Genomic DNA, 6,667 nt, shown 5'->3' on the forward strand with positions numbered 1-6,667 from the left:
GGAGTGTCCTGACACTTTGCCGGACTTGGAGGAGGAGTGGCCTGACACTTTGCCGGACTTGGTGGACTTGCAGGAGCGGGAGACTGCTGACTCGGTGGCGGACTTTGACGAGGAGTCGGCTGACGCGGTGTCGGTGGCCTTCGAAAGATGATGCAATCCTTTTTCCATAGGATGATACGATGTTTGGCGTCTCCGAGAAAGCGCTCGTCGTCACCTCTAGGATAGTCAAGCTTTAGCTCCGAATATGGGTCCACCACCTCATCAACCAAGACACGAGCATAGCCCGCTGGAATCGGGTTGCAATGGAAGGTTGCCTCGGGGGGATTTGTAAAAGCAACGGCGTCCGCCACCTTCATGAATATGTTCTTCATTTTGACGTGTAGCTCGCAGCTAGTGTTCTCCGTGATGTCATCCATGGGGTATCTACCCAGCATTGCGTCTTCCGGGGCGGAACCCATGCTGCTTCTCGGCATGGATGGGGCGGTGCTATCCAATGATGGATCATTCGCTAGCTGCTGCAGCTGCTGAGACCCCCTTTGCTGGGTAAGTGAGTCGATCTGCTCCTGCTGCCGCTGGAATTTGACTACCAATTCCGCTTGACTTGCTTCTAGGCCTTGAAGGCGTTCATAGTCCCGCTTCCTCTGCTCCTCCTCCATCTTCCTCTTCTTCTCCTCCGCAATCTTCTTTCTCGCATGGGTTCTGTAGTCGGTGTTCCAGTCTGAAAACCCCTCATACCACGGAATAGCGCCCTTGCCTCGTGTTCTTCCCGGGTGTTCAGGATTTCCCAGGGCACGCGTAAGCTCGTCATTCTCTCTGTTGGGCTGGAACACCCCCGATCGTGCCTCTTCTATTGCAACAAGTGTCGCATCGTCGGCTCCCTTCAGACTTGCCCTCGTCGAAACATTGCATGTCTTCGGGTCCAACTCCCCCCCATGCGCATAGAACCAAGTCCTGACCCTGGGGGGGCAGCTCTTAGTAACCAGAGTGGCACCTGCATCCTCCATCTCTTTCTCAGACTTATCCCACTTAGGCATTGCCACCGCATAGCCACCTGGCCCCAGCTTATGGAACTTATCCTTTTTTCGGCATTCTTCTTGTTTATTCTCGACCGTTCCTTAGCTAATTCCGAATCCTTGAATTTCACGAAATCGTCCCAATGAGCACGTTGGTTCTCTAGTGTTCCCTCGAATACTGGAGTCTTCCTTCCTCCCTTGACGTACTTGTCCCATTCACGATTCTTGTGGTTCTTGAATGCAACCGCCATCTTCCTAAGAGCAGCATCCTTGACTTTCTGCACATTTGCTTCTGTGAAATGATCTGGTAGGGTGAAATGTTCCATGAGAGTATCCCAAAGCAGATCTTTTTGATTCTTGTCGACAAAAGTAACATCTGGACGTGGAGCAGCGTCCTCTTTGCCTTTCTGTCTTTTGTCTTTTGCTGGCTCTCTCTATTCTTGAAGGGAGATCGGGAGTTGGTCCTTCACAAGAACTCCACACTGACGAACGAACTTGTCCGCAATCTTCTTAGGCGCTAATGGTTCGCCATTAGGTCTGACTGCCTCGATATTGTACTTTACGCCCTCCTTCAACTTTTTGTTCGGGCCTCGTTTCGTCCTTTTGCCTGAAGATTTGCTCGATCCGGATGGCTGAAAGAACAAAGATCGATTCGCTAATATATCTTCAAGTCATTTAAAACATGTGATGATCACCAGGTACCTGCTTATATAAATATATATACCTCGCCGGTCTTTGTTGTTTTAGGATCAACATGTTCTTTGTCATCGTCATAATCATAGTTCATGACTTCATCAATTTGGTCGTCGCGATCGAATATCATATCACCCTCTCCGGTGTTGTTTAGAAATTCGGACCCGTCATAATCTTCTTCATTCTGATCATCATCTGGCCCGCGTATCATATCGAACATGGTCTGTTCTCACTCTCTGTCGGTATTGTCTGCCATAGCTTTTATTTAACTAATTCAAAAGAAATATGAAACAATTTAGTATTCAAATTACATCATCTCGAATAATAGATATAATCTCGAATACTTCGTCTAGAATAATAGATATAATCTCGAATACATCGTCTCGAATAATATATAATATTGAATAGTACATCACTGGCTAGCTAATTAAAGATCGAATACTAGAGAAGAATTTAGGACACTCGCGGTTCCTGCGGCGCGGGCGGTGGACACCCAAAGAGAAGGAACCCTCACAGGATCATAGCTGAAGTGAGATCCCCGAAGATACTGCCAGGTATTGGAGAACCTGCCGCCCTCTAACGCAACCATGTAGCGATGGACGTGCTCGTCCTCCTCCCTGACATGGCGACGTACCACCTCCGGTGGGGCCGGGTCCCTCCGCATGGAAACTGGCCCACGCGAACGCCACCAAACGAGATCAGGGTCGACGACGGGACCCGGGGCCGGGTTCCTCATCAAGCGGCACGCTCCTCCAGGCAGCACCTCCCAGTGCCAGCCCGGCGGAGCCCAGTCCTGGACATGGGTCGGCTGGACGTCGTCGCGGACGGGTCGACGGCGAGGATGCGGGCCAGGCATCGTCGAGAACAAATACTAGCTATATGCCCGCAAAAAGTAACATTTTTTTAATGATTGGATTTTGATAACTAAAATTTTTAACATTTCTATATAACACTAATTATGCTAATCTAAATAATCTAAATAACACTAAAATTTCTAACATTTCTAACATTTCTATATAACACTAATTTCTAACATTTCTATATAACACTAATTTCTAACTGATTAAACACTAATTATATCCATCTAACATGCATTCATACATATATAATAGTGAAAAAATAATAATCTAAATAATCTAAACTAATTGAACATACAAAATACGTGTGTGTGTATGTGTGTACACTAATTAAACACTAATTATCTAAACTAATTAAACATACAAAATAATAATCTAAATAATCTAAACTAATTAAAGACTAATTATCTAAACTAATTAAACATGCTTGTGTGTGTGTGTACGGGCTCGGGGAGGGCTCACAGCGGGCGAGGCGACGGCGAGGCGAGAGCGAGGCGACAGCGAGGCGAGGCGACGGCTAGGCGACGGCCGGGGCGGCGACGGCGGGGACGGCGCGACGGGGACGGGGACGGCGTGATGGGGACGGGGACGGCGCGACGGGGACGGGTCCGGGGCGTCGACGGAGACGAGGGCGGCGACGGGGACGGGGGCGGCGACGGGGATGGGGGCGGCGACGGAGACGATCGAGGGCGGCGGCGACAGAGACGGAAACAGAGGAATGAACAGAGAGGGAAACTGAAATTTTCGTAGCCGTTGTATATATAGAAGCCACCTTTAGTACCGGTTGAAGCCACCAATCGGTACTAAAGGCCTGTTTTGGCCAGACCAAGCGGCGGGAAGCGACCCCCTTTAGTACCGGGTGGGGGCACAAACCGGTACTAAAGGCCCCCCCTTTAGTACTGGTTTGTGCCACAACCCGGTACTAAAGGGGGTGCGCTGGCGCAGGTGCGGTGCGGCAAGTTTAGTCCCACCTCGCTAGCCGAGGAGCGACCGCACTGGTTTATAAACCCCCGTGCGGTCGCTCTCTCGAGCTCCTCTCCAAAGCAGGCTTACTGGGCCTACGTGTTCTTTGCAGCCCTGTGGGCCCTCTTGGCCTTTGCGGGCCTGCATCCTGGCCCAACGACAGGTTGGGTTTCTAGTCGTATGCAGGCCGCTCTGGCCTAGTGGGTGGGCTTTTTTTATTTTATTTTTTGCTTTATTTATTTTTGTGTTTTTTTATGTATTTATAGTTTCTTTGTGAACATTTTTGTTTTAGGTACAAAAAATTACAAACTTTCTGTTAGCGCTTTTTTTTGCTTTATTTATTTTTGTGTTGTTTTTTTTGTGTATTTAGAGTTTCTTTGTGAACATTTTTGTTTTAGGTACAAAAAATTACAAACTTTCTGTTAGTGCCCGTAGTCTTCAAATTTGAATAGTTTAAATTTTGAATTATTTGAAATTAGTGTGAATCACTAGTTTGTGAATAACTTAACTTTAAAAATCAGTAAAGGCATGAAAGAATTTGTTTGCACATAAAATTTCTTCGCGTTTCAAATGCCAAAACACATAACTACCCTAACTATTATAGAGATTCCCCTCTCGGTGCGAAACACAGAAGAAAGTGATGATAGCTAGTGAAGCCGATCACATCCCAGATCTTTGGGTGTGAAACTTTTTCTTCGCGTGTGTCCCTTTGCGCTGTAACCATGGAAAATCTTCATCATTTAACGGGATGCTCGGGTCAATATTCACTGTGAATGGAGCAATTTCATCAAACTTTTCATAATCTTCTGACTTGTCTGTCTTGTCATCCACTCCCACGATGTTTCTCTTCCCAGAAAGAACTATGTGCCGCTTTGGCTCAACGTACGATGCATTCGCTTCCTTATCTTTTCTATTTCTTGGCTTGGTAGACATGTCCTTCACATAGAAAACCTGTGCCACATCATTGGCTAGGACGAATGGTTCGTCTGCATACGCAAGATTGTTGAGATCCACTGTTGCCATTCCGTACTGCGGGTCTTCCATTACCCCGCCTCGTGTCATATTGACCCATTTGCATCGAAACAAAGGGAACTTTAAACCACGTCGATAGTCAAGTTCCCATATGTCCTGTATATAACCATAATATGTTTCCTTTCCCATCTTGATTTCTGCATCAAAGCGGACACCACTGTTTTGGTTGGTGCTCTTCTTGTCTTGGGCGATTGTGTAAAATGTATTACCATTTATCTCGTACCCTTTGAAAGTCATTATATTCGAAGATGGTAACTGGGACAGCAAGTACATGTCATCTTCAATAGAGGTGTCATGCATGGTACGTGTCTGCAACCAGCAAGCGAAACTCCTGGTTTGTTCATGTGTAATCCAGTCATCAGACCGCTCCGGGTGTTTGGAGCGTAGCAAATTCTTGTGTTCATCCATATACGGAGCCACCAAGGCGGAATTCTGTAGAACTATGTAGTGTGCTTCAGTGAGAGAATGTCCGTCCATACATATTATTTGTTCCCCTCCTAGCGTGCCTTTTCCATCCAGTCTACCCTTATGCCGCGATTCAGGAACACCAATCGGCTTAAGGTCAGGAATAAAGTCAATACAAAACTCAATGACCTCCTCATTTTGATGGCCCTTGGAGATGCTTCCTTCTGGCCTAGCATGGTTATGAACATATTTCTTTAAGACTCCCATGAACCTCTCAAAGGGGAACATATTGTGTAGAAATACAGGACCCAAAACGTTATTCTCTTCGCACAGGTGAACTAGGATGTGTGTCATGATGTTGAAGAAGGATGGTGGGAACACCAACTCAAAACTGACAAGACATTGCACCAAATCATTCTGTAACCTTGGTATGATTTCTGGATCGATTACCTTCTGAGAGATTGCATTGAGAAATGCACATAGCTTCACAATGGCTAATCGAACGTTTTCCGGTAGAAGCCCCCTCAATGCAACCGGAAGTAGTTGCGTCATAATCACGTGGCAGTCATGAGACTTTAGGTTCTAGAACTTTTTCTCTGCCATGTTTATTATTCCCTTTATATTCGATGAGAAGCCAGACGGTACCTTAATACTGAGCAGGCATTCAAAGAAGATTTCCTTCTCTTCTTTGGTAAGAGCGTAGCTTGCATGACCCTGATGTATGCCGTCTTCTCCGTGCATACGTTGCTGGTCCTCCCGTGCCTCAGGTGTATCTTTTGTCTTCCCATACACGCCCAAGAAGCCAAGCAGGGTCACGCAAAGATTCTTCGTCACGTGCATCACGTCGATTGCGGAGCGGACCTCTAGATCTTTCCAATATGGCAGGTCCCAAAATATAGATTTCTTCTTCCACATGGGTGCGCGTCCGTCAGCGTCCTTTGGAACAGATTGTCCGCCAGGACCCTTTCCAAATATCACCTTCAAATCCTTGACCATATCATGTACATCAGCACCAGTACGGTGGCGAGGCTTCGTCCGGTGATCCGCCTCACCTTTGAAATGCTTGCCTTTCTTTCTTACGGGATGCCTGCTCAGAAGAAATCGACGATGGCCCAGGTACACATTCTTCTTACAACTATTCAAATATATACTGTCGGTATCATCCAAACAGTGCGTGCATCCGTGGTATCCCTTGTTTGTCTGTCCTGAAAGGTTACTGAGAGCAGGCCAATCATTGATGGTCACGAACAGCAATGCCTTTAGGTCAAATTCTTCCTGTTTGTGCTCATCCCATGCACGTACACCTGTTCCATTCCACAGTTGTAAGAGTTCTTCAACTAATGGCCTTAGGTACACATCAATGTCGTTGCCGGGTTGTTTAGGGCCTTGGATGAGCACTGGCACCATAATGAACTTCCGCTTCATGCACAACCAAGGAGGAAGGTTATACAAACATAGAGTCACAGGCCAGGTGCTATGGTTGCTGCTCTGCTCCCCAAAAGGATTAATGCCATCTGCGCTTATACCAAACCATACGCTCCTTGCGTCATCTGCAAACTCCTTCCCGTACTTTCTTTCGATTTTTCTCCACTACGACCCGTCAGCGGGTACTCTCAACTTTCCGTCTTTCTTACGGTCTTCTCTATGCCATCGCATCGCCTTGGCATGCTCTTTGTTTTGGAACAAACGTTTCAACCGTGGTAT

Source organism: Triticum dicoccoides, chromosome 2B (genome assembly GCF_002162155.2).
Source record: "Triticum dicoccoides isolate Atlit2015 ecotype Zavitan chromosome 2B, WEW_v2.0, whole genome shotgun sequence".
Classification (NCBI taxonomy): domain Eukaryota; kingdom Viridiplantae; phylum Streptophyta; class Magnoliopsida; order Poales; family Poaceae; genus Triticum; species Triticum dicoccoides.